At 47.7% G+C, this 9,769-nt stretch overlaps 1 non-coding gene across 1 annotated transcript; it reads left to right on the top strand.

Annotated features, from left to right (window-relative positions):
* The first annotated feature begins 554 nt into the window (after nucleotides 1-554).
* On the top strand, nucleotides 555-626 carry TRNAG-UCC (transfer RNA glycine (anticodon UCC)). Its single transcript has one exon. It is a non-coding gene; the product is annotated as a tRNA-Gly (tRNA).
* Nucleotides 627-9,769: the final 9,143 nt, after the last annotated feature.

Here is a 9,769-nt window from a genome sequence, read left to right as displayed (position 1 = left end):
GTGTTAGATAAGTCCGCTGGCCCAGCCCGCCCCTGTTGGGGGAGGTGCATGCTCACCCCCTCTTTCCTGGCCTGCCAGGCTGGGTGCACGGATGGGGGTCTGGTATAGATTTTGGAGGTCATTTTGTTTGCATGGAGTTCCCCCTTTACAGGTGAGTAGAAATTTTTCGAATGTTGTTGAAGTTGTGCTGTGTGAACGGGAAGACACAACAAATATAAAGCAGTATTGTCAGTGGACTGTCTCCACCATCTATTAGGAGCAAGCCTTCCATTCCCAGGTGAGGTGTCCTGTCCCCGCCCCTTCAGGGTTCAGGTTGAAGATGCGGAGGAGGAGCGAGGGAGGAGGAGGAGGGGAACTTCCCTTTTTAGGTGAAGTTCCACATTAAGATGGGGCAGCACAGAGGCTTAGCGGTGAGCCTTGCAGCACTGGGGTCCTCGGTTCAAGACCTGACCAGGACACCATCTGCATAGAGTTTGCATGTTCTCCCTGTGCTTGCGTGGGTTTTCCCCGGGTACTCCGGTTTCCCCCCACACAACAAAAACATGCAACTTTTTGTGTTGGTGGTGCAGTGGTGAGCACAGCTGCTTTCCAAGCAGACGACCCGGGTTCGATTCCCGGCCAACATAATGGCCAAGATTCTCCCCAGAGACTGGAATTATATGTGGAGTGCAGATTAGCGATGGGATAAAATGTAAAGGAATGAAGTGAATGTCGTGGGTTTGTATGGATTTTATTACACACCTTAGAATAGATTTCTTGCAGGTAGGTGTGATTGTTGTGTATTCTCAGTGTCAGCCAGTAGGTGGAGCACTCGGCTACCTTTCAGGTATTTTCTAGGCTCTTCTTCACAACTTTGCTGAAGAAAGGCCGGCTATGTACTATATACAGTGGGGGAAAAAACACCTACCAACCAACAATAACCCTCCCCCCACAGACTGGCTCCACTAGGTGCTCATGTGGTACACAGATTAGTCCTGTCAATGTAAGAAGGTTCTCCTAACGACAACTCGTTATGTGTATAGAAGACGCCTGTCCACAGAATCCCTTCCCTCCAATCCTCACCATCATGGGGAAGACCAAAGAGCTGTCAGAGGACGTCGGGGAGAAGATTGGGGACCTGCACAAGGCTGGAATGGGCTACAAGACCATCAGCAAGAAGCTTGGTGAGATGAAGAAGACAACTGTTGGATCGATTATTCACGAATGGAAGAAATACAAAATAACCATCAATCGCCCTCAATCTGGAGCTCCATGGAAGATTTCACCTTCATGGGGTGAGGATGGTCATGAGAAAAAGTGAGGGATCCGCCCAGAACTACACAGGGGGGAGCTTGTGAATAGGGATGAGCCGAACACCCCCCTGTTCGGTTCGCACCAGAACCTGCGAACAGACCTAAACTTCGTGTGAACTTTAGAACCCTATTAAAGTCTATGGGACTCGAACGTTCACAATCTAAAGTGCTAATTTTAAAAGCTTATATGCAAATTACTGTCATAAAAAGTGTTTGGGGACCCGGGTCCTGCCCCAGGGGACATGGATCAATGCAAAAAAAAGTTTTAAAAACGGCTGTTTTTTCAGGAGCAGTGATTTTAATAATGATTAAAGTGAAACAATAAAAGTGTAATATTCCTTTAAATTTCGTGCCTGGGGGGTGTCTATAGTATGCCTGTGAAGGGGCGCATGTTTCCCGTGCTTAGAACTGTCCCTGCACAAAGTGTCATTTGTGCAGGAAAAAAAGTCTTTTAAAATCACTTGCGGCTATATTGTCGGCTCCCCGTAATACAGAGAACATTCAATGAGTGTTCTCTGTATTAGCCGACAATTCATTCATTCATTGATAAAAAAAAAAAAAGCGCAGGGGTTCCCCTAAATTCAATTACCAGGCCCTTCAGGTCTGACATGGATGAACCCCGTGTCAAATTAAAAAAAAAAATTGACGTGGGGGTCCCCCTAAATATCCATACCAGACCCTTTGGTTCCAGTGACCCCAATTTTGGAGTTATAATTGCTGAGAGTGACCCCAATGTTGGGGGTTATAATTGTTACCAGTGCCCCCAATGTTGGAGTTTTAATTGCTGCCAGTGACCCCAATGTTGGGGGTTATAATTGCTGCCAGTGACCCCAATGTTGTTGGTAATTATTGGTGCCAGTGACCCGAATGTTGGGGGTTATAATTACTACCAGGGACCCCAATGTTGGGGGTTATAATTACTACCAGGGACCCAAATGTTGGGGGTTATAATTGCTGCCAGTGGCCTCAATGTTGTGAGATAAAATTGCTACCACTGACCCCACTGTTGGGGATTATAATTTCTTCCAGAGACCCCAATGTTGGGGGTTATAATTGCTGCCAGTGATCCCAATGTTGGGGGTTATAATTGCCACTAGTGACCCCAATGTTGGGGGTTAAAATTGCTGCCAGTGACCCCAATGTGGGGTGTTATAATATCTGTCAGCGACCCCAATGTTGGAGGTTACAATTGCTGTCAGTGACCCCAATGTTGGGGGTTATTATTGCTGACAGTGACCCCAATGTTGGGGGTTATTATTGCTGACAGTGACCCCAATGTTGGGGGTTGTAATTGCTGCCAGTGAACCCAATTTTGGGGGTTATAATTGCTGCCAGTGACCCCAATGTTGGGGGTTATAATTGCTACCAGTGACCCCAATGTTGTTGGTAATTATTGGTGCCAGTGACCCGAATGTTGGGGGTTATAATTGCTACCAGTGACCCCAAAATTGGTGGTTAGAATTACTTTGTGACCCCAATGTTGAGGGTTGTAATTGCTGCCAGTGACCCCAATGTTGGGGGTTATAATTTCTACCAGTAACCTCAATGTTGGGGGTTGTAACCTCAATGTTGGGGGTTATAATTTCTACCAGTAACCTCAATGTTGGGGGGGGGGGGTATTTTTAACCACTTAAGACCCGTGCTATAGCCGAATGACGGCTACAGCGCGGATCTCCATTGCCGGGTCTACGTCTATTGACGTCGTCCCGTGCACGAGGGGCGCGCGCGGCACGCTCTATGATCGGCGAGTCTATGAGACTCGCCTGATCACTGATCCGAGCAAGGGGTCGATCCCGACCCCTTATCACGTGATCAGCTGTCAGCCAATGACAGCTGATCATGTGATATAACGGAGACGGTAATCGGCTATTATTCCTCCTCGCGCTGACAGCGCGAGGAGAAAAAAAAAGAGCCGATCACCGGCGGCCGTGATCGGGACATTAGTCCCGATCACGGCCTGCCCTGCCAGTGCCCACCTGCCCCCTCATCACTGAACATAATAAAAAAATAAGTGCCCCCCTCAGTGCCACCCTGCAGTGCCCACAGTGCCACCCAGCAGTGCCCACAGTGCCACCCAGCAGTGCCCACAACCTGCCTCAACAAAGGTGCTGCACCCCAGGGCCACATATCCGTGCCCATCAGTGTCATCTACCAGTGCCCATCAGTGCTCAGCAGGGCTGCCCATCAGTGCCACCTATCAGTGCCCATCAGTCTCATCTATCAGTGGTACCTATCAGTGCCCCTTAGTGCCACCCATCCGTGCCATCTTATCTGTGCCCATCGGTGCCGCCTTATCTGTGCCCATCGGTGCCGCCTTATCTGTGCCCATCGGTGCCGCCTTAACTATGCCTCTTCAGCGCACTTCAATGAATGAGAAAAATTACCTGTTTGCAAAATTTTATAACAAACTATTAAACATGATTTTTTTTTTTTTTTTGCATCTTTTTTTGTTTGTTTAGCAAAAAATAAATCTCCCAGCTGTAATTAAATACCACCAAAAGAAATATCTATTTGTGGGAAAAAAATGATAAAAATTTCATTTGGGTACAGTGTTGTATGACCGCGTAATTGTCATTCAAAGTGCATCAGCGCTGAAAATTGGTCTGGGCAGGAGGAGGGGTTTAAGTGCCCAGTAAGCAAGTGGTTAAGTAAATAACAAGGTAGATTGATTTCCAATATTTCATCATAGAATTTGATCAGTGATTGTTTATCATCGTCATGGTGATGGGAATAATTGGTGTCAGTCCCCCCATGATGTGTGGGGTTCCGTGCTCCGGATTTCTGTGGGGGGGGGGTATTGGTTGGTGACCTGAGTGGGGGGTCCTAGCAATACAGACATCCATCTGTGGACTTATAACCCCCAACATTGAGGTCACGGGTGAAAATTGCTACCAATAGGGAATCTAATAAAGGGGGTCCGACCTGCTACTAGCAAGGAGGAAATAATAAAGTGGCCGGTGAGTGTACAGTATATGCAGTATGTGACAAAAGTAAGTACACCCCCTCAGTGACATTTCTTCTCTCTTTTCATGTGACAACACTGAAGAAATGACACTTGTCTACAATGTAAAGTAGTGAGTGTACAGCTTGTATAACAGTGTAAATTTCCTGTCCCCTCAAAATAACTCAACACACAGCCATTCATGTCTAAACTGCTGGCAACAAAAGTCAGTACACCCCTAAGTGAAAATCTCCAGATTGGGCCCAAAGTGTCAATAGACGGCACACACATCCAGTGGCGGGAAATGTAAACAGTGTGACGTCCATCACAGGAGGTGGGACTTCGTTACTGCGGCCTCCCGGCCCGAGAAATTCAAATCCAGCTCCATGACACAGCGGGAAATCGCCGCTCTAAACGACCCAGACACTGGTAAGCTGCCTCTGATGGGCGCTGATATTTAAGTAAGGCTGCAGACACGATGCAAGAGAAAGTCAATAGACTGAGGACACGATGCAAGAGACGGTCAGAGACTGAGGACACGATGCAAGAGACAGAGACTGAGGACACGATGCAAGAGACGGTCAGAGACTGAGGACACGATGCAAGAGACAGAGACTGAGGACACGATGCAAGAGACAGAGACTGAGGACACGATGCAAGAGACGGTCAGAGACTGAGGACACGATGCAAGAGACAGAGACTGAGGACACGATGCAAGAGACAGAGACTGAGGACACAATGCAAGAGACGGTCAGAGACTGAGGACACGATGCAAGAGACGGTCAGAGACTGAGGACACGATGCAAGAGACAGAGACTGAGGACACGATGCAAGAGACGGTCAGAGACTGAGGACACGATGCAAGAGACAGAGACTGAGGACACGATGCAAGAGACAGAGACTGAGGACACAATGCAAGAGACGGTCAGAGACTGAGGACACGATGCAAGAGACAGAGACTGAGGACACGATGCAAGAGACGGTCAGAGACTGAGGACACGATGCAAGAGACAGAGACTGAGGACACGATGCAAGAGACGGTCAGAGAGGACACGATGCAAGAGACGATCAATAGACTGAGGACACGATGCAAGAGATGGTCAATAGACTGAGGACACGATGCAAGAGACGGTCAATAGACTGAGGACACAATGCAAGAGACGGTCAATAGACTGAGGACACGATGCAAGAGACGGTCAATAGACTGAGGACACGATGTAAGAGACGGTCAATAGACTGAGGACACGATGCAAGAGACGGTCAATAGACTGAGGACACGATGCAAGAGACGGTCAATAGACTGAGAACACGATGCAAGAGACGGTCAGAGAGGACACGATACAAGAGACGGTCAGAGAGGACACGATACAAGAGACGGTCAATAGACTGAGGACACGATGCAAGAGACGGTCAATAGACTGAGGACACGATACAAGAGACGGTCAGAGAGGACACGATACAAGAGACGGTCAGAGAGGACACGATACAAGAGACGGTCAGAGACTGCAGACTGCATTTTTCCTGAGCTTTTCTTGCAGTAAAAAGGTGCCAATAATGGGCAACAATAACCTCATATTAATTAATATCCTCAATTTAATAAGTCAAATATAATACAATTGTATATAAAAATAAAGGTTTTCGGTTTTCCACTAAGTGCATCCTGCATTTTCGGTTTCAGCACCCCTAATTTTTCTGAATTATGGAGTGTCCATAATCAGAGCCCGTCGGTGTCGATCGGACGAGGATCTGTTTCTGGCCACTTACAGGACACGGTGTCCCCGCACATGAAAATAAAACACACATCTAGAAACGGTGACACGAGAGATAATTATTTTATTACACGACTACTGAGAGATTCTACATCACTTCCATTAAACAAACTGCATTTCAATATATAGAATTTTTCTCTTTTATTTTTTTATTTTTTTGCTGATAGAAATCCACACTGCGGCACACCCGGGAGATGGCGAGGGGGGCGGGGGCAGGTGGGAGGAGCCTGGCTCACCCGCTAACCCCCCCAGCTGCTCTATGAGGCGCTGACCAGCGCACGCTCCCGCAAAACACTGGACCCTGAAAATGCGGCATTACAAGCTGATCCGTATGATAAGAGGCTGCTGAAAGGAGAACAAAGAAGGAATATCGATCGACACATTTATTGTTCCTAAGTGAACAAATAGATTTTACTAGATCACATCCCCGCTTCTGCTCCCTTACCAGGGCTTCAATTACCATCAATAGAGGGGCCCAGGAGGTGGAAGCAGAAGAGGGACTTTTTTTTTTTTCATTTCTGGGGCGTAGGTGGATAAAGTCAGTGCTGCTGTTCTGCTACACCCCTTTGTAGGCGAGGTTGGGGGGCCTCATCAGGAAGGATATATGGGGCCCCATGATTTCTAAGTGGCCTTGCCTACATATACTTACCTTTCTGGCAGCTTGTTTCTTGAGAAGCCAATAAGTGGTAAAACAAGCCTTTTTTTTGCACATGTTGTCCCTGTCGGTATCTTTTAATGTGAACAAAATAGGTCCACTTGGAGGTGTAACTCTAGCATTGCAGTATAAGGATGCTGAGAGCCTGGGGGGGGATTGGCGTTCCAAAAGAGCCATTTACATGAGGAGCCCGGGCACACTGGCAAAGCTGTGCCCATTAAATGTTGCCATCTCTTGGGGCACCATAGAGGTATAAGGAGACGTTGATGCCCATTGTGGTCTCCTGAGGTTGTAATTTGTGCCGTTCTCCTCCACAGTCACCGAAACAGCGCAGTGAGGAAATGTACGGCCAAACATCTGCTCAGGGTGATGGAGCTCCTGGGGGCCCAGAAACTTCTGTGTGGAACCAGAGAAAGTACAGACACCTTCCTCCGCACCCTCGTCAGACTGGTTCAGGATGGACAGCAGGACACCAGGTACTTTCATACAGAGGTCACCCTCCCAGCCATGCCATTTGATGGACTTTGACTTATTATGGGATTATTTTATAGCTCCCTTCCTTGGAGGGGCCCCTTTTCCTCTGCCCAGGGCAACTCACACATGCCATCAGGGCCGCCGATAAGGGGTACCACCAGGCCTCCTGTAGGGGGCCCAGGAACACAGGAGGGCCCAGAGAATTGGCACGGAGGGCTAGAAGGACAAGTACAGAACGATGCACTGTGTCTGTGTCTCTCCCTCCAGCAGCAGAAAGCTGTTTTCTCTCCTCTCCCTCCTGCCAGCTTTTAGCTGCTGGAGGGAGAGACACAGACACAGTGCATCGTTCTGTAATTGTCCTCCCACCATCCCACCATACTGACCCCCCTCCCTGTGCTGACCACATCTGATTCCCCCATGTACCTCCCCTCCTCCCCCTGCAGACCGCCCCCCCGAATCCAAAGAAAATTCAAAGGGTGCGGGGCCAGGGACACTGGATGTCCTCCTCTTAGGAAATGAGGCAGGGTTTATCTGACTTTCTGCAGCTTCTAATGCCCATTGTGAGAAGCTGACAGTGTGCAGTGACATCAGAGTAAGACATTCCAGTCCATGAGAAGAGCCGCTACAACTGTGCAAGACTGAAGGGGGGGGGGCGGAGGGAGGATTTAAGTGACCACCTCCCCCACCTACAGTCCTGAGTGTATTCCACACATTGTAATAATGATCACCCGTATTGCAGGTTTTACGGACGTCGGATGTTCAGCCTGGTCATGGCTCATCCCAAGTTTGAGGTGCAGATGGAACGTTTGATCCTGTCACATGAGCTCCGCGACCTCATCGCCACTGTGAAGCAGAAAGTATGTGAGCTGTGTGATGTGCCTCATATGCCTCATATTTCAGGTTTTACACCAGGGGTCTCCAAATGTTCTAAAAACAAAGTGCCAGCTTACTGCCCTTCAAATGTGAAGGGGGCCGGACTGTGGCCAATGGGTATAGAAAATGCCCCGGCATCGGAGGGAGTAATCAATGGCACAGGCTTGGTGGTCAGCGGGAGTAAAATAATCATTGGTGTCAGTGAGAGAATTTGTTTCCCATCTCTGGTATCATTGGGAGGGATAGTGCCCACATCCGGCCCACGGGCCGCAGTTTGGAGATCCTTGTTTTACACAAACTTTATAATACATGATATGATGATTATTCCAGGAGCTGAGTGACAGCGTCTCCGAGATCCCGTCCGCTAGAAGCCAGCGTCCTCCTCAGAAGAATAGCGCCACCGTGATGACCCAGGATGTCCAGCAACCAGAGGAAAGGTAAAGTGTGTGTGTGTCTGTGTGTATATATATATATATATATATATACAGTGCCTTGCGAAAGTATTCGGCCCCCTTGAACTTTTCAACCTTTTGCCACATTTCAGGCTTCAAACATAAAGATATAACATTTTAATTTTTTGTGAAGAATCACCAACAAGTGGGACACAATTGTGAAGTGGAATGAAATCTATTGGATATTTTAAACTTTTTTAGCAAATAAAAAACTGAAAAGTGGTGCGTGCAAAATTATTCGGCCCCTTTACTTTCAGTGCAGCAAACTCACTCCAGAAGTTCAGCGAGGATCTCTGAATGATCTAATGTTGTCCTAAATGACTGATGGTGATAAATAGAATCCACCTGTGTGTAATCAAGTCTCTGTATAAATGCCCCTGCTCTGTGATAGTCTCAGGGTTCTGTTGAAAGCGCAGAGAGCATCATGAAGACCAAGGAACACACCAGGCAGGTCCGTAATACTGTTGTGGAGAAGTTTAAAGCTGGATTTGGATACAAAAAGATTTCCCAAGCTTTAAACATCCCAAGGAGCACTGTGCAAGCGATCATTTTGAAATGGAAGGAGTATCAGACCACTGCAAATCTACCAAGACCTGGCCGTCCCTCTAAACTTTCAGCTCAGACAAGGAGAAGACTGATCAGAGATGCAGCCAAAAGGCCCATGATCACTCTGGATGAACTGCAGAGGACTACAGCTGAGGTGGGAGAGTCTGTCCATAGGACAACAATCAGTCGTACACTGCACAAATCTGCCCTTTATGGAAGAGTGGCAAGAAGAAAGACATTTCCAAAAGATATCCATAAAAAGTCTTGTCTAAAGTTTGCCACAAGCCACCTGGGAGACACACCAAACATGTGGAAGAAGGTGCTCTGGTCACATGAAACCAAAATCCAACTTTTTGCCCACAATGCAAAACGATATGTTTGGCGTAAAAGCAACACAGCTCATCACCCTCAACACACCATCCCCACTGTCACACATGGTGGTGGCAGCATCATGGTTTGGGCCTGCTTTTCTTCAGCAGGGACAGGGAAGATGGTTAAAATTGAGGGGAAGATGGATGCAGCCAAATACAGGACCATTCTGGATGAAAACCTGTTGGAGTCTGCAAAAGACCTGAAACTGGGACGGAGACTTATCTTCCAACAAGACAATGATCCCAAACATACAGCAAAATCTACAAAGGAATGGTTCACAAATAAACGTATCCAGGTGTTAGAATGGCCAAGTCAAAGTCCAGACCTGAATCCAATCGAGAATCTGTGGAAAGAGCTGAAAACTGCTGTTCACAAACGCTCTCCATCCAACCTCA

Source organism: Lithobates pipiens, unplaced genomic scaffold (assembly GCF_037356315.1).
Source record: "Lithobates pipiens isolate NorthernLeopardFrog02 unplaced genomic scaffold, aLitPip1_a1.2 Scaffold_101, whole genome shotgun sequence".
Taxonomy (NCBI): Eukaryota; Metazoa; Chordata; class Amphibia; order Anura; family Ranidae; genus Lithobates; species Lithobates pipiens.
This window is presented reverse-complemented; position numbering and strand designations above follow the sequence as displayed.